Source organism: Erpetoichthys calabaricus, chromosome 3 (assembly GCF_900747795.2).
Source record: "Erpetoichthys calabaricus chromosome 3, fErpCal1.3, whole genome shotgun sequence".
Classification (NCBI taxonomy): domain Eukaryota; kingdom Metazoa; phylum Chordata; class Cladistia; order Polypteriformes; family Polypteridae; genus Erpetoichthys; species Erpetoichthys calabaricus.
In genome coordinates, this window is record NC_041396.2 from 73,529,555 (window position 1) to 73,555,161 (window position 25,607).

Here is a 25,607-nt window from a genome sequence, read left to right on the forward strand (position 1 = left end):
AGGCTGCTCTCTATTAAAAATAAGGAGGTTATATTCCCATAGTTTTTGGAGTATGAGTATCGCATGCCTGCCAGTACATTTCTTTATTGTACAGATTTTAGTGATGCTACAGTATGTCTGCTTTTTGTTACTTGATGGTCAAATGAGCTCTTAGTATCCTTCATCTAGCGCATTATAGAGTTTGAAAACACACACACACACATATACATATATATATATATATATATATATATATATATATATATATACATATATATATATATATATATATATATATATATAAATAAACACACTAGGGGGGCAAGCCCCCCTGGTGCCTTCAGTGCCCAACCCACAGTTGCGGCCAGTCTGCCACTCTCGTTGTGCAGAGGGGGGCTGAACGCACCCCAAGGAGACGCGGTCGCTCCTCCGAAACCCCCTCTTAAACGGTGATACAATGAGAAATAAATAGTTTTTTTTTTACCCCTCTTTCTTTGCTTGATCAGCTGCTGGATTGCTGTTGCTGCTGCTGTGCCGCATGATCTGCATCTCGCGCAGCGCTTCGAACATTTAAAAGCCTGTACAGCAGCTGTCCTACTCTTTGTCTTTTATTTTCCAGCTCCGGGCATGGTTAAATCTCTTGGCACTCTTGGTTAAGTATCATCTCATGGGACGTGGCTTCTTGATATTTTTTAGTTTATAATTTAAAAACGTAATAAGGAAATGAAAATCTAACAACATCACATTAAAGTTCGATAAACTCTGAAAAGAATGATACAAAACATTTATATGTAGGTTTTAAAATAAGCCTGATTTAAAGCGTGACAAAAAATGTGACATAAAAACATCACATAAAATTGTTGCACAAAATCGTTGCACTTTTAGGCTTTCGATTTTTTATATATATAGAGTAGATATATATATACATTTGTACAGTTATGAGGATGGTCCAGTTCCATCTGAATTATTTTCTTCCTCCTCAGTGTTTGTTATCCAATAATGGTCACATACTAAATACAGTAAAGAGGAGCCAGTGAAAAAGCAACTATAACCTCAGTTTGATGGAAAGATAAAAGAAGTTTACAAGATTCTGACATTTAGCTGTGAAACTAGCTCAAATATAAAGCAAAAATTTACAATCAATGCAAAACTAATCCAGTTTTGGTGGTATAAATATAGAGCAGGAGGTGTTTTTCTGGGGTATGATAGTGGTTTATGACTAAGTCAATACAAGGCAGGAAATGCAGTACAGAAAAGAAAGATGCTTAAAAGTTTTAACAGATCACTTGATCAACACGGTTGCATTACTGAGAACTTGTGAGCTTACAAGATTTGATTGGTGTGATAGGTCATTTAGTGATATGACAGGCAATATGTATGTATATTTTAATTTATTAATGCAGAAGGTCTATAAACAAGAGAGAATACCAGAGGAGTGGAGGAACAGTGTGATTGTACCCACTTATAAAGAGAAGGACAATCTTCAGAACTGTAGAAACTATATTACATATGTTGTTTATTGATTTGGAGAAGGCTTATGATAAAATGCCACATCAAGAGGTCTGGAGGTGCATGAGAGAGAAAGGAGTACCAGAGAAGTATAGGTGTATGATGGAGTGAGGACAGACAAGATGCCAGTTAGAGTAAATATGCATCAACGATCTTCTTTAAGTCCTTACCTCTTTGATCTGGTTATGGATGTGTTGAGTCATGGGATAAAAGACTAGTCCCAATGGTGGAGTTAATGGTAAATAGGAAGAAGACAGATTATATGATGTTTAATATATTGATCAGGATTCAGAAGATAGCTTGCAAGGAGAGCTATTTAAAAGAGTGCATAAATATAAATAACTAACATCTGTGGTAGCGCAAGATGGAAAACTAGGTGTAGATATAACCCATAGAGTGCAGTGAGGATGGAACAATTTCAAGAAGATATCAGGAGTATTGTATGATTGAAGAATTAAGACGAAGGTTAAAGGTAAGGTTTAAAGATAGTGGTAAAACCAGCAATGATGTGTGGAGCTGAGACATGGACCTTAAAGGGAGTGCAGGAGAAGAAATTACATGTGTCAAAAATGAGAATGTTAAGATAGAGGTGTGGTGTTACAAAAAAGGGTAAAATAAGAAATGAGGCAATAGAGAATTTGAACTACTGTAAAGTGGGAGAGATATTTAAGAAAGTGCAGGAAACTAGATTGAAGTGGTATGGATGTGATGAGAAGAGACAATGAATATGTTGGCAATAGGCAAAAGATTGATGGGAATGGAAGTACAGTACAGGGGAAAAGAAAGTGAGGGAGGCCAAAGTGGAGGTGGATGGATAAAGTAAAAGAAGATTTAATGGGAAAGGCCTTGATTGGCGAGGAGGTACAGGACTGAGCTATATGGAGAAGGCTGATCAAGGATATCAACCTCACATAAAAGTGGGAAAAGATGAAGAGGAAGAAGAATAAGAATTTTATTTTGTTTCTTATAAACAGTGCATTGTTGCCTCATGCCCAAATTAAAATATCACTAAAACCTAAAAGTATACATCTTTTACCAGCTCAGTAGTTTTTTAAGTAATAGGCTATTATTAAACAATACATTTAGTTAAGAATGTTTCCCGAACACACTTCTTTTCTGTCTCTTAAGAATTCATAACAAATATACTGTGTCCCATTTTACTCCTGAAAACTGAAATGGCATATCACTTGTATCATTTTTGTAAATAACACCTGTGAAGTACAGTACATCATTATTCATCCTGCCAGAAAATTACAGGGACTGGGTAAACTGTTGCCATGGCCTGTCATTTTTTTACATTAAAGATATCAACCTAGTAACAGCTGCACTAGTAACAGTTGGGTGAGTCCTGCTTGCCTTTATGAGGTCAGCAAAACTGCAAAGGCAATTGCTGTTGAATACACAGCCACAATCAGCAGTATGGTAGATGAAATGCAGGTTGCATCTTGGTGATTAAATCACATTAATAATAAAAAATTTTTTTTAATTTTTTTAAATACTTAACTGACTTGCACTCCTAAATGCTATATTTACAGTATCTTGTTTTCCTTAAAGAATGAGATCACTTCACATCTGTTTTTTGTTACATGACTAACATAACGTAAGTTGTATGCCTACATTAATTTAAGGGAACTTAGTGTTAGTAAATGTCTGTATGGCACACACATGGGCAATTATACGACTTTTCCATGATTCCTACTTTGTTTTATTCAGCCATACCAGATTGTATTCTGTCCATTTCATTATTTCTTTAGCTGACTTTGGCAGAGTAATTATATGTAGTGCAGAATTGGGCCAGGAAAAATACATATTTATTCTGCATTATATAACTGAATTTCATGATTATTGGACTTTAATGCCTGATCACAAATATATAATTTAGTTTAAATTTCTTAATTTTTAAATAATACCAACTTTCTATTTACAGGTTTTAAGTACTGTAAATAAATAGACATAACATAAAAAATGTTATTATATTTTGTATAGGGTAATTAAATATTCATGTGGCATGTATATATTGTTTGTTATTGAAAAACGTATTATCTGATTTTTCTTCTTTTGGCTTTTTGGTAACTTTATACAAGCCTCTGTAAGAGGTTTGATCAAAATGCCTGTCCTAAGTTAGCCTAAATGTAATTCAATAATGAAGATCAGGGGCCAAAAATAAACTGCTCAAAAAAATTAAAGGAACACTTTGAAAAACATCAGATCTCATTGGGAAAAAAAATCATGCTGGATAGCTATACTGATATGGACTGGGTAATGTGTTAGGAACGAAAGGATGCCACATTGTTTGATTGAAATGAAAATTATCAACCTACAGAGGACTGAATTCAAAGGCACCCTGAAAATCAAAGTGAAAAAATGATGCTGCAGGCTAGTCCATTTTGCCCAAATTTCATTGCAGCAACTCAAAATCACAGTCAGTAGTTTGTATGGCCCACACTTGCTTGTATGAATGCCTGACAACGTCGGGGCATGCTCCTAATGAGACGACGGATGGTGCCCTGGGGGATTTCCTCCCAGATCTGGACCAGGGCATTGAACTCCTGAACAGTCTGAGGTGCAACCTAGCAGCGTCGGATGGACCAAAACATAATGTCCCAGAGGTGTTCTATTGGATTTAGGTCCGGCGAGCATGGGGGCAGTCAATGGTATGAATTCCTTCATCCTCCAGGAACTGCCTGCATACTCTCGCCACATGTGGCTGGGCATTGTCATGCACCAGGAGGAACCCAGGACCCACTGCACCAGCATAGGGTCTGACAATGGGTCCAAGGATTTCATCCCGATACCTAATTACAGTAAAGGAGCCGTTGTCTAGCCTTTAGAGGTCTGTGCGTCCCTCCATGTATATGCCTCCCCAGACTATCACTAACCCACCACCAAACCCGTCATGCTGAATGATGTTACAGGCAGCATAATGTTCTCCATGGCTTCTCAAGAGCCTTTCATGTCTGTCACATGTGCTTAGGGTGAACCTGCTCTCATCTGTGAAAAACAAAGGGCGCCAGTGGTGGACCTGCCAATTCTGGTATTCTATGGCAAATGCCAATCGAACTCCAGGGTGCCGGGCAGTGAGCACATGGCTGACTAGAGGAGGTTGGGTCCTCAGGCCACCCTCATGAAGTCTGTTTCTGATTGTTTGGTCAGAGACATTCACACCAATGGCCTACTGGAGGTCATTTTGTTGGGCTCTGGCAGTGCTCATCCTGTTCCTCCTTGCCCAAAGGAGCAGAAACCGGTTCTGCTGATGGGTTAAGGACCTTCTACGGCCCTGTCCAGCTCTCCTAGAGTAACTGCCTGTCTCCTGGAATTTCCTCAATGCCCTTGAGACTGTGCTGGAAGTCACAGCAAACCATCTGGTCAATGGCACGTATTGATGTGCCATCCTGGAGAAGTTGGACTACCTGTGCAACCTCTGTAGGGTTCAGGTATCGCCTCATGGTAGTGACACTGACTGTAGCCAAATGCAAAACTAGTGAAAAAACAGTAAGAAAAAATGAGGAGGGAAAAATGTCAGTGGCCTCCACCTGTTAAACCATTCCTGTTTTGGAGGTTGTCTCATTGTTAACCTCTAGTGCACCTGTTGCTAATTTCATTAACACCAAAGCAGGTGAAACTGATGAACAACCCCCTCTGCTACGTAACTGACCAGATCAATATCCTAGAAGTTTTAATGACATAATACTATACTCTGATTAAAAAGTGTTCCTTTAATTATATATATATATATATATATATCTTTCATGTTCCCACGAGTGCACAAAGAGTCCCACGCACAAAACAACACTTTTCTTTCTCCTTTTCTCTTTCTTTCTCCTCCACTCTCCCTCTGTGGCAGATGAATTTTAATGTATATAAATGTAAAGTACAGTAATCCCTCCTCCATCGCGGGGGTTGCGTTCCAGAGCCACCCGCGAAGTAGGAAAATCCGCGAAGTAGAAACCATATGTTTATATGGTTATTTTTAGAATGTCATGCTTGGGTCACAGATTTGCGCAGAAACACAGGAGGTTGTAGAGAGACAGGAACGTTATTCAAACACTGCAAACAAACATTTGTCTCTTTTTCAAAAGTTTAAACTGTGCTCCATGACAAGACAGAGATGACAGTTCTGTCTCACAATTAAAAGAATGCAAACATATCTTCCTTTTCAAAGGAGTGCAAAGCAAGCAGTCAAAAAAAAAATCAATACGGCTTTTAAGTATGCGAAGCACCGCCGGTACAAAGCTGTTGAAGGCGGCAGCTCACACCCCCTCTGTCAGGAGCAGGAAGAGAGAGAGAGAGAGAGAGAGAGAGAGATAGCGAGAGACAGATAAAAAAAATCAATACGTGCCCTTTGAGCTTTTAAGTATGCGAAGCTCCGTGCAGCCTGTCCTTCAGGAAGCAGCTGCACACAGCCCCCCTGCTCACACCCCCCTACGTCAGCGCAAGAGAGAGAGAGAGAGAGAGAGAGAGAGAGAGAGAGAGAGAGAGAGAAAGTAAGCTGGATAGCTTTTCAGCCATCTGCCAATAGCGTCCCTTGTATGAAATCAACTGGGCAAACCAACTGAGGAAGCATGTACCAGAAATTAAAAGACCTATTGTCCGCAGAAACCCGCGAAGCAGCGAAAAATCCGCGATATATATTTAAATATGCTTACATATAAAATCCGCGATGGAGTGAAGCCGCGAAAGGCGAAGCGCGATATAGCGAGGGATCACTGTATTACATGTAGGTAGTAAAATTGTTAGGTTCCAATACACAATGGGAGGTCTGAAAATCTTAAGTACACCAACCCTATGAAGGGGGTCTAGGAGTTGAAATGGAGACGTCACTCTCAACTGCCACTAAGAAGGATAAAATAATTATAGGTTTCATAGAATGATGTGTAGAGTACAAGTCCAAGGAGGTTATGCTTCGACTTTTTAATGCACTGGTAACACCTCATCTGGAGTACTGTGTGCAGTTTTAGAGGAGCAACTAGGTTGATTCCAGGATTGTAGGGGATGAATTCTAAGCAAAAATTAAAAGAGTTGAGCCTTTTCGGTTTAAGCAAAAGAAGATTAAGAGGAGACATGATTTAAATGATTAAAATTGTGAAGGGAATTAGTATAGTGGATCAAGACTGTTAGAAATGAGTTCATCAAGAACACATGGACACAGCTGGGAACTTAAGGGTAAATTTTGCACATAGCTTAGATTTTTCATAACTTATAGAACCACAGACGGATGGAATTAGTTACCAAGTAGTGTGGTAGCCAGTGGAACTTTAGGGAACTTCAAAACTAGACTTGAAATTATTTTGGAAGAATTAAGTGGATATGACTATCAAGCTTTGTTGGGGTGAATGGTTTGTTCTCTTCTAGATTATTCTAATGTTCTGATAAGACTGGAATTTTGCCTGTTTCTTTCTGTGTTTGATCTCCTAGTCTTTTAAGAATGCCTACCGTTTTCAGTTTAGTTCTTACTTCTTCACTTTAGACCATTACACCCTTGGTGTAGAATATATTGTTTATCTTGGTATATAAGTCCCCCTTTTGATCATTCTTGCATTAAATTCACCCTCACCACAGCACTAAAAAAATGTATTACATCATGCATTGTTGATGCTGGAATACCCTCTACATTGCTGTTTAATCGTCACATGGCTGTCTCTGATATACCATTCAAGTGACTAAAGAATTACAATATGCTGGAGTTTTTGGAACATGTTGCTTCAAGATGTTGTCCGTGTTATATGGCTTAAGGTTCACTTCTGTTCAATATCTGCATGTTGCCATTGGGTTTACATGATTTCCAAGCACTCCTTATGTTCTACCTTCATATTGTATATACAATTAACTCCTAAATGCATATAAAATGTAGACAAACTCACTGCATGTCTCACTGATATCAACGTAAGAATGTCTGGTAAGTTCCTGTAAATGAAATTAACTGACAAAGCTGAAATTTTAAGACCACTAGCTCAACTCCTTCTTACCAGATCATAGGTCTTGCAAACTTCACTCATTTTACTTTCCCTCCAGCCTAGGAGTCATTCTTAACAGTAGTAGCTTGCTTGCCTTTTTAGGAATGATACACAAATACTATGTTGTGCCTTCATCATTCCTTAGTTGGTGTAGTTCTGTTTACTTTTTCTGTCACAATGAAATTGACTTCATGTACATTTCTACTAATCTACTTACATCAGCACATCCTGTGATTGTTGACTGTTTTATAATGGTCTATAAAAGACCTGAGATCCTCAGACACGTGCCTTCTGATTTTTCCAAAGCTTTATTATGCAACTCTTGGGGAATGCTTATTTAGATTTATCGTCCTTTCTCTATTCAATACTCCATTAGGTCTCTGTGTAAAACTTCATCAATGTTACTATTTAAATCATGACTGCATTTTAATCGTCTGTATCTGTCACTGATAATTCTCTAACTGGCTCATTTATATCTAATGTACTATTAACTGACATGTCAATCTCCACTGTCAGTTCATTTCTTTTTTAGGGTCATTATTTTGTAAATCATTATATACTATATAAAATGTACTGTGCTTCATCTTTTATGCTACAGTACTCTATAATGGTGTGTTTTGTAAAGAATGTTACATTAAGTAAAAACTGACTGATTAATTAATGTGCTAAAGGGTTATGTCTCCTCCCTCTCTGTGTGTCAGGATATTACTGATATAGTTAAGCTTCTCATTCTCACTTGTATGGATACTCTTGATCTGGTCGCACCCTTAAAGTTAAGGAGATCCAAGGAAAAAGCCAGTGTTCAGCCCTGGCTAAATGAGGCCACTCATGCGCTCAGACAGGAATGCAGGCAGACTGAATGGAGGTGGAAAAAGGACAAACTGTAGGTCTCTTATGAAATTCTTAGAACTCGCTGAAAGTCCTATCAAGAAGCTGTGAGATCAGCAAAATCACATTTTTTATCGTGTTTAATTGCGAGGGCTGCCTCGAGACCTAGGGTGCTGTTTAGCACCATAAACACTCTCTTAAACCCACCTGTCAGCGGCTTCCCTTAGAGTACGTCTGAGACCTGTGAGCTTTTTCTTAATTATTTTATAAATAAAATTCAAGCCATTCGTTCCAGCATTACTCTTCCAAGTGTTGATTATTATGGGAAGACGCCAGTCACTCTAAGGCCAATGCACAGCCAGTTTACTTCCTTTCAACCTATTTCTTCTTCTCAGCTAGCTGATATAATACTGCATATGAAACCTTTCAATTATCCACTAGATATCTTACCTGCACGCCTATTTAAAGATACTTTTAGAGCGTTTAGTCCAATTGTGTTGGCTATTATTAACAACTGTCTAAAATCCGGGATAATGCCAGACAACTTTAAACATGCAATTGTTCAGCCTTTGCTGAAGAAGCCCACATTTGATTCTACAGCTCTTTCAAACTATAGGCCTGTTTCTAAGCTCCAATTTCTGTTCAAAATTATGGAGAAAGTGGTTTCTTTGCAGTTAATTTCATATCTGGAGGATAACAATGTATATGATGTGTTTCAGTCAGGTTTTAAAAAACTTCATAGTACTGAATCGGCTCTGCTGAAGGTAACAAATGATATTCTATTAACTTTGGACTCTGGCTCTTCTGCAGTCTTGGTCGTACTGGATCTCAGTGCAGCATTTGACACAGTGGACCATGGAGTTCTGTTAAAATGGCTTGAGGATGAAGTAGATATTTAAGGCTGTGCACTGAAATGGTTCGTGTCCTACCTGAAAGGGAGATCTATGTCTGTTAACATAGAAGGAAATTTCTCTCAGCCAGCTCCTCTCACACAAGGTGTCCCTCAAGGTTCTATCCTGGCTCCCCTTCTATTTTCCCTTTATCTGCTCCCATCTTTTACAAACATGATGTCGCGTATCATTGTTATGCTGATGATACACAGCTGTTCCTCAAAGTTAGTTCTGACAACACTTCATCTGTAAAAAAGCGGTTGAAATGCTTTGAGGATATAAAATATTGGATGGCACAAAATTTCTTGCAATTAAACGAAAATAAAACAGAAGTCATTATTTTGGTCCTACCACATCTGCAGTTGAAATCGGCATGCTCTTAGGACCTTTGGCAGCAATGATTCATAATGATGTCAGAAACCTAGGTATCATCTTTAAGTCATCACTAAGTTTTGAAAAACAAATCTCCATGGCAGTAAAGTCCAGTTTTTACCAACTGAGGCAAATTTCTAAACTAAAATCCTTTTTATCACAGAAGGACTTGGAAACAGTCATTCATGCCTTTAATACATCTTGACTAGATTGTTGTAATTCCTTATATGTGGGTCTGCCAAAATCTGCTCTGTCACGCCTTCAGCTGGTTCAGAACGCGGCAGCTAGATTTTTGATTGGGTCGAGGAAAAGGGGTCACATCTCCCCCATTTTAGCCTCTCTCCACTGGCTACCGGTGAGGTGTCGCATTGATTTTAAAATCTTGTTGTTTGTTTTTAAAGCCTTGCATGGTCTCGCTCCAAAATATATATGTGACCTCCTTCACCCCTATGTGCCAGCCAAGAGCAATGAGGTCATCTGGACGACTGCCCCTTGTAGTGCTCCTTGTAGTGCAAAGATCTCGGCTGAAGTCTAGGGGAGACAGAGCTTTTTCAGTTGTTGCTCCTAGGCTTTGGAATGACTTGTCTCTGCACATCAGGTCTTCATCCTTGATCAAGGTTTTTAAAAGTCGGCTTAAGACCTACTTGTTTTCTTCTGTCATTCATTGTGTTTGATGGGATTGTGGTGGATGTTACAATTGGTTGTTTTATTAATCTGCTTTTGCATGATTGTTTGTATTGTGTTTATTTTAATGCTTTTTTGTACAGCATTTTGGCGCAACCTATATTGTTTTAAATGTGCTTTTATAAATAAATAATATAATCTAATCTCCCTACACACTTCCATTTGTATGCCCTGAAATGCCTCTATCAAACACTTTGTGGTGCCCTGACAAGAGTTATTCTGGGCAGTGATAGGTACAGAGGGCTTGTCTGTTTAGGCAAGCATATTGAGTTCATTCAGGATTCATTGCCTGAGTCCTTATTGCTTGAGCTTTTGACGTCTATCCAGGATGAAGTTTCATCTCTGTGTAATGTTTTTTGTTTTTAGTTATTTTACTTTATTAGCTGACTTAATTTTTAGTGTAATGGGTCTGTTGTTTACATCCATCTGATGGTTTACGTTGTACCATAGTAGTTAATGCTGCTGCCTCCCAAATCCAGGCGACTGAGTTGAAATCCTGGGATGCTCTGTGGTTCTACATTGGTTTCTACGAGTGTTATGGTGTACCACCCACATCAGCAGAACATGGAATTTAATTTATTTGTGAATTTAAATTTGGTTGGTGTGTCCAAGTGTGTTCTGGCTGGTTCTTTTCATGTGTTCAGTCATGTTAAAATGGTCTTTTTCCTTGGTGATCCTGAGTTGGATTTAACAGGGTTGAAAATGAATACATGAAGTAGTATGTTTTTTGGTTGACAATGGCTGCTTTACATTAAAAATCCTTGTTTGTCAGGAAGTAAAATTGTTAGGTTTGAAGACACAATGGGAGGTCTGAAAATTGAAAGTTCACACAGAGAACCATAGACACATGGCATATGTTACCAATTAGTTTGGTAGACTTTAGGGACCTTCAAAACTAGACTTGATGTTATTCTGGAAGAATTGAGTAGATAGGACTGGCAAGCTTTGTTGGGCTGAATGGCCTGTTCTCATCTGGACTGTTTTACTGTTCTAATGTCAGTAATTGGCTTCATGGCTGCTTTTTGACCACAACCTTTCTTGACTTTTTAATTGTATATTGAATATTAGGGGGAGTACTGCCCTAATAGAGTTGTACCTATAGGACTTAGAGAATCCCTGCTAGAGAGTTAAGGGACACAATGGAGGATTCTTATACCTAACCATCAGACACTAAAGACCAAACAAAATCAAGGCTCAGTGATAGTATTCCATAGGGATGCACCGATACCGAAACGGGTATCTGGTATCGGCCTCGATACCACATTTTCTAAAGTACTCGTACTCGTTAAAAGTCCCCCGATACCAGGGACCGATACCACGGTCTGAGAAATGTCTATGTTTGAGCGGCGTGTAAGGGGTTAATCACAGGCGCCGAGTGCCCGCCCCCAGGCCCCGGCTGCAGCTCAGAGCGGGGAGAAGGCGAGGCGAGACATGTCAGCCGTGTGGAACTATTTCAAAGTGAATGAAGACGACAAAACAAAGGCGGACTGCAAATTGTGCTCAGCGAAATTGTCCAGAGGAGGCTCAAAAGGTAGCGCATTTAACACAAGTAATTTAATCAAGCACCTAAAATCCCAACAAGACAACGAGTACAAAGAGTTTACCCACGCTTCTAAACCAACACAACCCACGCTGCAGCAAACTCTTGCAAGACGAGAGAAAATGTCCAGAGACAATCCACGTGCTGTGAAAATAACACAGGCAATTATCGAGTACATTGCATTGAGTGACCAGGACTCTCGGAGGTAGAAAATGTGGGATTCCTGCGTCTCCTCCATGTTCTGGAGCCCAGATATGATGTCCCAAGCCGCCGCTACATGACTGACACGGAGCTGCCTAAACTACACGACTATGTGAAAAAACATATCCACAGCCTACTGCAAGCCTCCTCTGCGTTTAGTTTCACCACGGATATTTGGACAAGCAGTGTTAGCCCCGTGTCGCTAATTAGCCTAACCTCCCAGTGGATAGACGAGAGTTTCATGCCGCAACGAGCCATATTACATGCTAAACAATTCCGCGGCTCACACACCAGCCAGGCTATAGCGCATGTGTTTGAGGACCATGTTGTCCAAAGCGGCAGAGTTTACAAAAAACTGAAAAAAATACTTGAGTTGCACTGTCACTGTTTAAATTTTTTTTTATAATTATTTATTCTGTAATATGTTGCATACAACATGCTTTTCATTTTAAATAAACGTTCTTAATTCCAAACTAGTCCCTTGTTTTTTTTGTTAAATTATATGACTAAAGCTGTTACCTATAAATTTAAATCATGTTTTTATTAAGTACACGGTATCGGCGAGTACTGAAATGCAAGTACTCGTACTTGTTTTCCAAAAAAGTGGTATCGGTGCATCCGTAGTATTCCATGTAAGGTAGAGATAGGCATCAAACCTACTTTGAATTGGTGTTGCATGTATAAGATAGGGCCTTGTGACATTACTTGCCTTTTTAACTTTTTGATTTCTAGCTACATACTTTTGCTAGTTGTTATGTAAACATGTACATTTTGTTGCAATAAGAATTACAAAGATGGATCCACCTTTAGTTTTCTACTAGCCATGTACACGCAACTATGTTGCGCGTGTTAAAGTTGTCTATGAAGGGCTCCCTGTTTAAACACGGCTGCCAGTTGTGAACTGGGCCCTTCGTCGCACAGCATTATGATTTTTTATAAGGGAAACAAAATTACAAAACAAAACCCTTGGACATTGATTCGATAGGAACGGCCTACTCGGAATCACTGTCTGAATAGTAATTATGTGGTGGTGGAGGAGCATTTCTGCTTCTCTCCGTTCACAGTCCGTCTCGTTTTCATGACGCTGTTGTTTCCTCTCACGATCTCTTCTCAACCTTTCTCCAATCTCGCAGGTTGCTTTTTGGTAATCCAAAGAGTAAGGAAGAACCAATGTTTCTTTCTCGAACGCCAAACGCCGACTGATGGAAAATCACAGAAGTGTGCCCGACTTATATACTCTGACTGCCGACTCCAAGAAGTGTTTTGAACATTCGATTTGGACAAAGTGCTGCCAACAACGGTCGATAGAAACACAAAAAACCACAGTCTCAACAACGAAGCAGGTGTCGACGCCAGATCTAAACACAAAGCACGGTGTCGACGCCAGATCTAAACACAAAGAGCGCTATCGACAGTGTTTGTAAACAAAAGTAATAACCAAGGTGTTGTGTATTCAGCCAGTACAAACAGCACGTAGTCTCCTTTAGTTCAATCCTCTTTAATCACCACACTCCATCCTCATCCAACGATCCTCCCCCTCACTTTTTTCATCCTCCTCCATCACTACTGCCCTCTACTGAACACAGCAGGAACACCATACAAGGCAATGAATTCGCGGACAAACAAAGATTAAGATTCAAATGAAGATTATACATAAAGATCTGCTGTTTTTGCCCCTTCATGCACAGTGTAGCTGTTTCTCCAGAAAACACTACTTTCATTGTGAAGCTTATCTTACTAATAGAACAGGAGGAGGATTGCAGTTACAAGCAGAGGTCTGGTAGCTTACTAATTGTGGCCATATTTAATTCGCTAACATGTTCACAACAGTAAACAAGTTACAGAGACTTTATAAGTTATCAGTGATTTTATATTAACTGGTCTAGACTTACAAATAAGGAAGCATACAAGAAGAACAGAAGTTTTTGGAGGAAGTCAATGATTGTTAAAATAATATGTTACAGCACAAACAAGTAGGGAAACCTGTCTTGACGTAGTATTCTGTAATAATCAGGATAGGATTCAGGTAATAAATGTGGGGATAGATATGATTGAACCATTACTGTCTAGTGACCACAGTGTAATAGACTTCATAGTGTTTTGGCAGTGTGCATATTCAAACATTTTAGCAGGACAAATTTTAAGCACATAGGGCAAGGGTTAAATTGGATAAACTGGGATAAGCTTATAAATGTGGGGACGGTCGATGAGCTGTGGGTCAGGTTTAAGTGTTTCATGTATAATGCAAGAAAAATTTATCCCAAAATTTAGATGTAAGAAATGAAAGAGAAGTCTCTGGTGGATAAATATAGAGCTAATAAAGTAGTTATAAAGGAAAAAACAGTATACTGTATGTGGTATAACACTAATAACTCCAGCACTAACTGTACTTAATATGAATGACATTGTGAGAGCAACATTTAAAAGGGATATTAGGAAACCTAATAGCCAGTTGGAGAGAAAAATTGCAGAAAAGGCAAAAGGTGACCATAACAGATTCTTTCAATATTTTACCAGTAAAAAATGGACAAGGAAGAGGTGAAAAGTATTAGGAATGGTGAAGATGATCTAGAAAATGCTTTGAAGTTGCCTTTTATTGAAATGTATATGTGTGACAATATCAATAACCTCCCAAAAGTAACAGAGACTACTACTATGGATTTGGGATTTGGATTTAGTGATTTCGAAATTGAAGAGTGAGAAGTATAGCTTAGATTAAATAGGTTGAAATCTAACAAGCTGCCAGAAAAAATAACATTTATCCCTGAGTGCTTAAGGAAATTAGTAATTACATATATGAACAGTTAACACATATTTATTGAAAATCTCTGCAGACTTTTCAAACTCCTAAAGACTGTAAGCTACCAAATGTTATCACATTATATAAAATGGTGATTGGGCTTTTCCAAGTGACTATAAGTCAGTAAGCATAACGTGCATTATAGGTAATTTAATGCACACAATTCTTTAGGACAAGATCAAGAAGCACCTGTAAAGAACAGGGGCCTCATGTATAACGCCGTGTGTAGAACTCACACTATAACATGGCGTAAGCACAAAAGCGGGATTGTGCGTACGCACAGAAAAATCCAGATGCAGGAATCTGTGCGCACGCATACTTTCACGTTCTTCTACTACATAAATCCCGATTTGCGTGAAAAGTAACGCACGTGCACGCGCCTTCTGTCCCGCCCCAACTCCTCCCAGAATTACGCCTCTTTGAATATGCAAATCAATATAAATAGCCTTCTGTGAAAAGACAATGGGAAAAGCACGGGAGAAAATATAAGAATTTCAGCGAATACCAAGTGGAGGCAAAGGAAAAACGTACTATTTGTTGGTTTAAACAGTGGTATAGTCAACAAAAGGAAGCTGATCGAGTGACAGAGTGTCGGAGAAACTCGAAGGCTCAACTTCACAAAGTCGCACAGTGCCCGAAATAAAAAAGAAATCACATATCAAAGTCGCCGTGAAAAAGCGAGTCGTAGCCCACCGTCTGAGTGTCATATGAAAGCTTATTAGGGTACAGACAAAAAAAAGGCACACAGTGGGGAAAAAAGCACGAAATGTCAACTTTAATCTCGAAATTTCCACTTTAATCACGTAGTTTATTTTACCATTAAAGTAGAACATCATGAACTTCATCTTAAAATCGTTTAATTTACTAGTTTCTCAAATCCCATTGTAACTAAAGTGGCATGTTAAATGCTTTGTTCTGTATTTGATCTTCTATGTGCTCTATGTGTATGAATCACTACCTGCTTTTTAAACGGGCTTTCTCTTTCTCCGACAGGACACATAATCCATTACATTCTTGATATTACAGCTCTCTGAATAATTAAAATACGAGATGTATACGTGATATCTTTTTCATGATGATAGGCATGAAAGCATGTTATTAAACATGGGAACACGGTGGCGCAGTGCTTGTTCATGTCTCACGCAAGAGGCTTGCTGCGCCATGCGCAACCTTCAATGAAATAATTTATCACAGCAGTACTGTCTCTTTCAAACGTACTAACCTCCAATTCCTGTCCTTACTTTTCTTTCTCCAAAAACTCAATCGCCACACAATAAGCTATGTAATAGACGTGAAGCCATCTGTAAGCTTAGAACTTCGATTCTTCAAAACTTTTAAGGAACATTGAAATATCTTAGTAGTACGTGTTTAATTATTATATCCGTCTATCTTTCCAGTGTCGCGTCAGCACCAGCAATAATACAGCGCAAGGCAGGAACAATTACTGAACTAGCTAGCGCTGCGGCACCGTGTCCTCACATGTTTAATTATTAACAATACAGATTATTTAAATGAAGTTAAAGTTTTATCTGTATAATATAATCAACATGTTTTGCTGCATTTCGTCTTAGAAATGAATACCGTCATCACATGTAAATACGCGCTTTATAAAGTGGCGCAGGTTGTGCAATATTATAACTGTAGTGCAAGTTTACAGTGGGGTAATTGTACTTATAAGTCCAAATATTTCTACAGGGACCACTTGATGGACTGATTTAGTGCGTTTAGAGTTCTTGGGATTAAACTGTTTCTAAACCGCGAAGTCCGTACAGGGACTAAAGCGTTTGCTGTGGCTCAGGCAGCATCTGCTTCATGCTGTGTACCGATAATTCTCTTTCCAATCAGCTGCTGCTGTGATTTCCCACTCAGATACAGTGATATAAATACTCCGAGTGGTGCAGTGAGAGTAATGTGGAAAAAGATGATCTGCTGTGGCAGCCCTTAACGGGATCAGCTGAAAGAAGATGCAGTGAGAGTTACAACGCTAAAGCAGTTATGGTATTTGGAATACTATGGCTATTCCCTGGACCATTATATTGGTACAGGTTAATTACAATCAGATGCATTACACTAATAAACAATATGCAGTTAATTTCAGTGTATTTATAAAGCCGCGCCAGGAATGTGGGTCTAAGAAAGAAAGGGTGATCACACAGGAACAGTAGCACTGCTTTGACACTGGGTGCCGCCAGTCTGCAAAACCGGGCGGATAAATTGCGTACGCCAAGGAATGAGTTACCGTGGAAATGTGCGTGGCTTTACGCCAAGTTTAGGTTTTATACATCGCGATTTGAGCGTGGAAAGGTTCGTACGCAACATTTCTGTGCGTACGCACCGTTTATACATGAGGCCCCAGGTGTATTACAAATAGCCAGTATGGGTTCAGACAGGGAAGGTCCTGTTTCACTAATGTGCTGGATTCTGTGAGGAAGCAACAAAAGTATATGAGAAGAGTGGGGCACATGATAATTATTTATCTTAATTTTCAGAAGGCTTTTGATAAGGTACCACATGAAAAGTTAGTGATGAAATTGCAACAACTGGGAATCTAAGGTGCATTGTGTAGGATGGTACAAAATTGGCTCAGACACAGAAAGCAAATGGTTATGGTGAGGAGAACTTTCTCAGAATTAGATGGTGTTAAAAGTGGTGTCTCTCATAGATAAGTGCTGGGGTCACTGCTGTTTTTAATATACAGTACATAAATGATATGGACAAGAATATAATCAATAAGCTGGTTAAGTAGGCAGAAGAAACCATGTGCAGGGCAGATGTTACAAAGGAACCTGGACAGCTTACAGATTTGGGCAGATTTATGGCAGATGAAATTCAGTGTAAGTAAATGTAAAATATTACATGTATGAATTGAATATACAGGGTGATCCAAAAAGAAGTACCACATTTGTTTATTCTAGAAAAACGCTACAAGATAAAATAAATGTCATTATGACACAAGAAAGGTTATACAAAACAGATCTTTTTTTAATTTTGTTTTAAAAATGATGTCTTCAAGGTGGTGGCCATCATTAGTGATATACTCTTCGAGACGATTTCTGAATACTTGCTTGACTCGTTCATCCATTTCAAGGGGAATAGTGGGGATTTCATGGCAAATTGCGTCCTTGAGGGCTTCATGGGTTTTCATGTCAGTGTGTGTATACCTTCAACTTAAGTTAGCCCCACAAGAAGAAATCGCATGGAGCAAGATCAGGCAAACATGAAGGTCACCTGACATTGCTGCGCAGGTAGATCAGCTTCTCTGTAAACATGTCCCGCAAAACTTGCATGAACGTCCGTGCCGTATGAGCTGTTGCTCCATCCTGTTAAAACCAGGCATCCACCACATCCATTTCTTTCAGTTAGAGCTGCAAAAAGTTCTCTAGCATTTCAATGTAACGTTCTGAAGTGATGGTGATCGTGGCTCCCTCCACTTCAAAAAAGTAAGGGCCTACAATGCCAAATTCTGTAACAGCGCACCAAACTGTAACATGCTCACTGTGCAGGGGTCTCTGATGAAGTTCATGAGGGTTGGTTTCAGCCCAATAGTGAAAGTTTTGCTTATTTATGCAACCTTTCAAATGGAAATGTGCCTCATCGCTGCACATGATGATGGCATCTCGATAAACGGTGTGGAGTATCTTCTTTGTAAATAAAAAGAAGCTTCACCAAAAAGAAGTTTTGGGGACTGTCCCCATATATTGTCCACCGGACAAAAGAAAAACACAAAGGAAAACGTTGCATGATCAAAAGCAAGTATTTTTAAGCAGTTGAGAAATTACAGTGATCAAAATGGTGTTTAAATACAGTAAATGAAAATGAAGACAGGAAATAGTTGGCAGGATGTGACATTGAAACGGGGAGACGGAAACGACGTCATCGTAACAGAAAACCGGAAGTGATGTCATCAGTAGTGGCCAGAAGTCATGTCTGGCGCCGGAAGTGATGTCTCTGCGGCCATTTTGGAACCCAGAAGTATGTCGTTTTACTTCTCCTTAGTTTTCCTGCTGAGAAATTGAGAGATTTGGGTAAGTACCATGTGACAACCCCTTGTCTCACAATGTTTCACTCACCTTTAGGCTTTTTGACTGCCTCCTAAACACACGTGTGTGACAACGGTTTGCAGAATGTTCATGCACAATTCTCTGCGGCTTTCCCAGTCTCTCTCAGTGACTTCCTGCGATACCATTATTTTGTATGACTGGAAATTAAGGTCCTCATGCAAAATCCTCCTTAAAGACGTGTTGGAAATGCCCAAGGCAGAAGCATGTTTGCGCGCTGAATGTCTAGGAGACTGCAAAATTGATGCCATTACAGCTTGGATGATTTCAGCCATTCATACAGTCCAAGGATGGCTTGGAGATTTTCTGTTCAATGTTGTACCAGTCTGTCTAAATTTAGCTACCCACTGAAGAATTGTTTCTCGGTTTGGGATTTCACCATTAGGAGGAAGTGCGTTTGGAACGCGCGTTGCTTAGTGATGATGGATTTGTTTTGTTTTGAAGAATGCTTTGACAGCAAAACCATGCTGTGCACCAGACCAAGGCATGTTGCCAACTGAAAACTAAAAGGGATCAACTAACAAAAGACCCCCACCCCAACCCACTCAGTTGCCTCTACCTCACGCAATGACCTTGAGAAATGTGGTAGTTCATTTTGGCTCACACTGTATTAGATTTGAATACAATGGTCTGAAACTTGAAAGTGAACCTTATGAGAAGGACCTAGGAGTCATTGTGGACTCATCACTATCTACATCAAGATGGCATACAAGTGATTAAGATGGCCAGCAGGATGTAAGGTTATATATTATGATTTGCAGAGAAAAGTCAAGTGAGGTTATGCTTAACTTGTATACAGTAACTCACTGGTGAGACTTCTTCTGGAGTTCTGTGTACAGTTTTGGACTTCAAACCACAAAAAAGACAACAGTCTGTAGGACAACAACTAGGCTAAGGAGAGATTAAATAAATTTAACCTTTTCAGTTTAGGCAAATGGGGATTAAGAGGTAACATTAACTAATTTTTTTAAATTATGAAAGAAGTTAGTACAGTAGATCCCAACTGTTACTTTAAAATACATTATTCAACAAGATTAAGGGGACATGGATGCAAATTTGTTAATGACTGATTTCTCACAAATGTTACAAAGTTTTTCTTCACATAAATAGAAATAGATGCATTGAATAAATTACCATGCAGTGTGGTAGAGGTGGTACTTTAGGGACATTCAAATTTCAACTTGATGTTATTTTCGTCAGTCTAGGTGAATAGGAATAGCAAGTTTGCTGGGCCAAATGGCCTGTTCTTGTCACAGCTGCTGTAATGTTTTAATGTTCTAAAGTAATGTGCACACCTCTAACACCGGGAATTAATTATTTCATTAAATATGGAAATGATTTTTAGTTGTCTTTGTTTGTTCTAGTGCTCTTTAATTCAATCATCCATATACTGGAAAAACAATACAATTTTAGCTTTGTGTAGTGAGGAGCTTATCCTATCAGTATCTGGCAGAAGAAATGGAATAGAGTTCAATAAGGCATCCATCCATTACTGTATACACTGACACAAAGCCCATTTACAGTTACCAGTTAAGCTAACACAGTTATCAAAGGGATGCAGGAATGACAACTGCAGTACCCAGAGAAAACCTCACACAGACTGAAAGAAAAAATACAAATGCCATACAAACACTAACTGGGTTGTGATTTGAACTTAGTCTGCTGGAGTTAAGAGGCACCAGCTGCACTCACCACGACACTACAATCAATAATAATACCAAGCTGTACTTGGTATACTTTCAGACCTTTAATTCAGAGTATACTCTTTTAAGAGGCTGAAGTACTGTTCTTATCTAACAAAGAACAAAACAGCTTTCATTTGACATGATGACAAAAGATATGGGGTCCTCACTACTGATAGTGAAGCTATCATTACCATTCCCAGGAAAACTTGCCACTGAGAACAGATACTGTATACAGTACAGTAATCCCTCCTCCATCGCGGGGGTTGCGTTCCAGAACCCCCCGCGAAAGGTGAAAATCCGCGAAGTAGAAACCATATGTTCATATGGTTCTTTTTATATATTTTAAGCCCTTATAAACTCTCCCACACTATTATAAACATTTCCCGCACAATTATATAGCATAAACCCTTTGTATTCTCTTAGATATTAGGTAAGATTCGTTGAAATCATGTATGTAAACACAGTTTATATACAGTAAAACCTAAATATTATTTTAAAGATATCGAGCCTCTCCGATATCACATATGTTACAGCCATTACGACAGACAGGCCACCAGCAATAAATATGTACAATGCAAGAAAAATTGTATACAGTAAAATGTGTGTACAGTGACACTAAACTATGTACATGTAATAAGTACTGTACGTAGATAATTAATTATGGTTACTCACCAACAATGACATGACGACTTGTCCGATAACAATGAGTTTAATTTTACTGCACAATAAAGGAGAGTGTTACAGCTCTTCTAAAGGAGCCTCTTCAGGCGATTGTGTAGCACCGCCGTTGTTCTTCTTCTGGCACTCTTCAATCCAAATCCATCCATCCATCCATCCATCCATCCATTTTCCAACCCGCTGAATCCGAACACAGGGTCACGGGGGTCTGCTGGAGCCAATCCCAGCCAACACAGGGCACAAGGCAGGAACCAATTCTGGGCAGGGTGCCAACCCACCGCAGGACACACACAAACACACCCACACACCAAGCACACACTAGGGCCAATTTAGAATCGCCAATCCACCTAACCTGCATGTCTTTGGACTGTGGGAGGAAACCGGAGCGCCCGGAGGAAACCCACGCAGACACGGGGAGAACATGCAAACTCCACGCAGGGAGGACCCGGGAAGTGAACCCAGGTCCCCAGGTCTCCCAACTGCGAGGCAGCAGCGCTACCCACTGCGCCACCGTGCCGCCCTCAATCCAAATCCCTAAAGCAGATTCCATCCAGACTACTGCCTTATCACGTCCACTTGCAACTCGTTTTGCGCCCTGGTTAATGTACACTGCGGCTGTAGATCTTATATGCTTTTCCTCCTTTTTAAATAAAAACAATCGTGGACTCATGCCGTAACGGTGTCCTGCAGCGGTGTAGCTGTTCCCTTCCTTCAACATATCCAAAACTTTTACCTTTTCTGCAATCATTTGTATCTTCTGTTGGCGCTTGGACACGGCCCCTGAAGCAGTAGCAGGAGCACGTTAATGCTGAATGAGTGAGATGAGACTTCCTGGTTAATGCAGCACTCCGTCGCTGAGCCAATCAGCACACAGGAACTTTAACTGTGTGCTCTGATTAGGTAGCTTCTCAGTCATCCGCCAATAGCGTCCTTTGTATGAAATCAACTGGGCAGACCAACTGAGGAAGCATGTACCAGAAGTAAAAAGACCCATTGTCCGCAGAAACCCGCGAAGCAGCGAAAAATCCGCGTTATATATTTAGATATGCTTACATATAAAATCCGCGATAGAGTGAAGCCGCGAAAGTCGAAGCGCGATGTAGCGAGGGATTACTGTATAGACAATTAAGTAAACAATATAACAATAATTTTCTTAACCTAGGAAAATGCCTGTATACAATAGGAAACTACACTTTCCAGTCTTGTCATTTAGTTTTTCATTGCTAGGAATTTTTTAAATTAGGACAGAGCCTTCTACAATAGAAGTCAAAAGTCTAGAGCAGCAGACTGTAACTAGAGGGAAAACTTCCTTGCAGCATAATTCAAAACCCAGTCAATTAGTAGTCTGAAACCATGAACAGTTATTTAGGGTAAAGATTAACATAATAGCACTTTATAAATTAAAAAAAAACATTTGAAGTTTATTCCTTTTTCCTAAATATGGGGTGAATTATATAGGTTTATAGGGTTATTATTATGCACAGAGTACAGTGACATCCTTACTTGTGTTTGCAAATCAACAGGCAGCAAGTGTCCACTTTACTGGCACATATGTTGAGAACACGACTGCAAACCACAAACTCTATATTTGAGATGGAAAGGTCTGAATAAGTTCCACAGCAGAGATCATGCATGGTTGCTGGAATCATTTGGCAGTTTCTATAAGACAGCTATTTCTAAAAGTACTCCAACAAACACCAACTTTTTTAAAGCAATAAGCTGATTTATGTGAACATTTTGGCTTTACATAATGCAGTTTATAAAGCTGACACTAGTTACTGGGTGTGGAAAAGAAAAAATTAGAAATTATGTAAAGTCTGAGATGGAATAGTTGATAAAACTGAAACATTTTAAGAACAGTTTAAGCTGTAAATAAAAGAAAAGGTAGAAGATGAGATAAAAAAGTTATTTAATAGTGACTAGAATTATTGGAGGACAGTTTTATCAAAAACATCACCAGTGTATGGATCCCAGGCTCAAGGCTAGAAAATAATATGGCTACTTCCAATGAAAAAGGCTTGGTTTTAGAAAATAGGCATAGAAATTTGTCACACTGGACAGGAACCCATTTGTGTCATATACTGAACACATTTGTGATTAAGGGGCAAATGTTTGGAGACTGCAGCCTGAGTTTAGTAGCAGCAAAATAGAGACAATAAATACATTGTTTAACTGAAGGAGCACCCTAGATAGGGGCCATGGGAGAGGACATCCACTTCCAACTTCAATTTATAAGTCCAGTCATATAACTCAACCATTGACTGCTGCTTGGAGTACTCTAATAAAACCACTTTTTTCCCAGCTGGATGAACTTCTGAATATCAGACGATAAACTTCTGGCCAGTAATTTAGCCTGCAGTTTACGAGTTAACTTAGGAGACTGGACACAAATTAGGACATTTGTCTGGGAATTTTGCACTGTTTTAAAGAGTGCCTATGCTGAGGAGTGGTTATGGGGTCCTTGATTTCAGAACAAAGTTTAGTTGAGCCATTAGGTGGATTTCATGCTGGTATTGTTTTCATGCAACATTCAAGTCTCTCTTTGTTTAAATATTGTTATAGGGTGAAAATCAAATGAAATTAAATATGTTTTCATGTGTCTATACTATTTTTCATTTTGAACTCACCATCATTGGCCTGCTGTCAAAACAAGAGTTGGCTAAGACCACTCCTTAAGCTATAGATCTGGAAAGAGTAGGGACTCTTTTTGTGTCCCCTTCTTTTGCCTGCCTCATCAGAGAGTAGTCAGTCCAACACTGAATTTGCCTGCCAGGGAAAAATCGTGCCTCTTATAGTATAGACATATGTTCCATGGGGGTAAAATGGTGCTAATGTATAAACCAGCTTCAAAATTGCCTTGACTGGAGATTTATTTAACACTAGAATTACCAAAGCCTACGAAAAAACTTGTAATCCCAGCCCACCTTAAATCCATTCGCACTTCTCCATCAGCGACTTTTGTGTTGTAAATGTGTCGATCAACACGCCTTACCGTGTCCTAAAATAAATGTTTTGAGTAGTGAGCTGCTCTTATTGTTACTATTATACAATAAAAACATACATTTAATTTGAGTCTGTAACAGCTGGTGTAAATGTATGGTACTTATAAAGGTTAACTTTTTTTTATTCAGTTTTATTCACTCAGTTGTGTTCACGCTCCTGTCGCACCCTACGCAACTGTGTTTGATCTTATTCAGGAAAAGATCCCAGTTGCCCCACGGGAGAAAGACTTTCCGAGACTAAGGTCATAAAGCTTATGAAACTGTTTCTGGACAAAGGCAGAAACATAACAACAGTTGCATGGAGCTTCCACCTGCAGTTAAAGTCACTTCAGTACACATGTACTTTGTGAGCATACTCATGTTGATTAAACAGAGAAAGCTCTGCAATTTACTTGTGACTTTACGCTGTAGAAAGATGCGTAAATAAATAAAGGTAAATAACATTCAATCTGGCTTTCATATAAGTAATATATAAATGTTTTTATATAAAGACCATCAAAAAACATAATCACAAACTGGACTTTGCATGATACCTTGGCGAGCTCTGTAAGCCATGCTGTTTCGTTGAAGGACAGGTGTGGGGCAGACTGACTGGCAGGATGACGCCCGACCTCTTGTTACATCGAAACGGTGCCATGTTTCGCATTTACGCCTGGTGTAGCTGCGTTGCTTTTATATGTGAGTGGATGTTTCTTGCGGGGAGGGCTTCTGTTCTCTTTCTCCGATGTAGAACCCTCATCCTCATCTGAGTTCTCTGTTATAGCACGTCTTTATTTGAAAACAGCAGTGTCAGATCATGGGGAGCGTGAATGTGACTGAGAGAATAAAACTGAATAAAAAAAAATGCTAACCTTTACAAGTACCATACATTTACACCGGCTGTTACAGAATCAAATTAAATGTATGTTGTTATTGTATAATAGTAACAATAAGAGCAGCTCACTACTTAAAATGTTTATTTTTGGGACGTGGCAAGGCTTGAACTCATGACCTCTTGATTGCGAGTTAGCAGTTCTTACCGGTTATAGTCTTAAATAAAAGCACACTTGTTTTGTTATACTTGTACCTTTTATGAAAGTGCTTATTTGATATTTGGACTTCAGTCTTCACACATTATACACTTCATGTCAAAATTTTGTCATTAGTACTAAAACATGGAAAAAGTTTGTCTTTTAGGTATGTGTTCAACATTTCTGTCATCCTACACTTACGTAGATCTTTGTATACACGGAACACATGTGAAATGCATGTGTTCCAAATAACGATATATTATTTACCCTATACAACTCCAGGTACCTCACTCCCAGACAAAACCAGGCTTGAGCTGAGAGAGCTTTTGGCCCTGCCTGCAACGGTGGGGGGGGAGATGGGATAGCAGGCTGCTTGATTCTTTTGCTTATCGACACATTTGCAAAACAAAAGACGCT

At 39.2% G+C, this 25,607-nt stretch overlaps 1 protein-coding gene across 2 annotated transcripts in view; it reads left to right on the forward strand.

Moving 5' to 3' along the window:
* Window positions 1-25,607, forward strand: part of LOC114648101 (peroxidasin) — a 241,956-nt gene that overhangs the window by 135,178 nt on the left and 81,171 nt on the right. The gene's annotated exons all lie outside the window — the stretch shown is intronic.